Source organism: Globicephala melas, chromosome X (genome assembly GCF_963455315.2).
Source record: "Globicephala melas chromosome X, mGloMel1.2, whole genome shotgun sequence".
NCBI classification, from domain to species: Eukaryota; Metazoa; Chordata; class Mammalia; order Artiodactyla; family Delphinidae; genus Globicephala; species Globicephala melas.
The window spans coordinates 111,829,966-111,832,025 of record NC_083335.1 but is presented as its reverse complement, the minus strand read 5'-3'; positions in this window follow the sequence as shown (position 1 = coordinate 111,832,025).

Below are 2,060 nucleotides of genomic sequence, written 5' to 3'. Positions count from 1 at the left end.
CCACACCCTTCCCTGAGCCCCATTCCCACCCTGGGGGCCTATCCGCTGAGGAAGAGGAACGGAAAGGTGGCCCGTGTGCGCCTCCTACTTACAGGCCTGTGCCTTATGTCGTCAATCACCACGCGAAAGGCAGCCGAGTCATGGTTTTACAGACGAGGAACCCAAAGCAGAGTGAGGCCTGAGAACACAAACCACTGACTCTGTGGCCAGTCTTGCCCTTGAGATTTTCTCTCCCAGCCTGTGTCTCTTTTTCTCCTTTTCTAACTAATCCATTTTCCTGCTGATGGCCAAGTGATCAACCCCTCTCTCAAACCCAAAGGAAGGACAATGAGATGACATTTATGCTGTTTCAACTATTAGTCCGTATTCTGGAGGAAGGCATGAAAGTGCCTGGCTAGAGACCCCCCTCTGTGGAGCAAAGGGGAACTTAAAAATATGACAGCTGCAATGCAAGTCTTTGTAAAATTAGGCATTTCCATGACCTTTGATGGCCTTGCTCTCTGTTACTATCCGTAAACAAGTATAATAGGAACTCATTGGGCACTCTGTCCTTGGTGCCCCGAAAGTGCTAACTTGGGTGCTTGCAGATATTGTATTACTCCCATTTGACAGACTGGGAAATGGGGGCAGAGAGGTTAAGTGACTTGCCCAAAGTCACACAGCTAGGAGACAGTGGAGGTGGGAACTGAATCCAGACTCCGTAGCTCTAAAGCTAGTACTCCTAACTTCTGCCCAGGGTCCTCAGCCACCCTGTCGCTTAGGTGTAGTGACACAAACTGTTCCTGGTGCTGATACAGAAACATCTTGTGCTTGGGTATTTTCCACATTTCAAGACAGAGTGATGCCTGGATTTAAAGCTTCACTCATTCAGTTGAAAGATTTAGAATCTTCTCATTATATTGTAACCCAGGGGGGTACATAAGATGATGAACTGGGGCACAGAAAGAAAATATTGAACCTCCTTATATGTGTTTCATTCTCTCAAAATTTTTATTTTTGCACCTATTTTATAATCCATGCATTTGTAGTCCCTGCCTGTAACTTATAAGTAAATACACAAACTCTGAGGAGGTGAATGCCGAAACGAAACGTTTTCTTTGTACACCACTGATGAGATTCTGACAATGGCTCGCTTTATGTTCTAAATGTATTTCTAGAAGAGTGCAGAAAGCACGTTTGAAGAAGCCACCTTGTTTTGAAGCACAGCGAACCAGATGATTTAAAAGAATCAATCAGTACATCTTTTTTTTGCAAAGTGAATTACAGATTCCAGATATTTCTATGTTGTATGCCTGGATTTCCACATGCTAGTTCAGAAGGGCATACTTGTGCTATCCCTGTGGGTTCAGTTCAGTCCACACACATTTATTGAGGGCCCCCTACATGCCAAGCACTGCGCTAGGCATGTGAGATACAGGGTACTTGACCTTGGCCCTAGAGGAGTTTATGGTGTAGCGGGGTGGACAGAGACATGCTTTCAGTGCAACGAGGTGGACAAGACGATGCAAGCACGCACACGGTGCTGCGGGGAGCTGGAGCCTAAGCCCTGGCAAGTTTTCGGGAGGAGGTGTTGTTTGGAGCTAAATCTTGAAGGATTAGACAGAGTAAGAAGGTGGGGAGGGAGTGTCAGGCCACTCAAGAGTAGAACTACAGAGGCTTGTGCTGGGAACTGTCAACCCCCTGTGTTCTTGGAGCTTATACGTGGGGGAGGGGGCACGCGGGGAGCTCCAGCCACAGAGGTAGGTGGTCTGGGGCCTGCTCTCAGGAGGCCTGGCGCGGGAGGCCTCTGCGGGGTATGAGGGTGCATCTAACAGCAAACGCTTTTAGGCAGCAGAATGATATGGTGAGTATTGTTTTTTACCAAAACTATTCTGGTGAAGGTATAGGAGATTTTGGGGGGGCTAAAAATGGAGGCAAAGGCCCACCCAGTTCGGAGGTCATTTCAAAATGGCCTTTGCCTAAGTTTCATCTGGTCAGAGGATCATGTGGGTTGAGTCAAGGACAGGAAGTGTAGAGGAAAGGAATGATGGGCCTGAGGAGTATCAAGGAGGCGAAGTCAG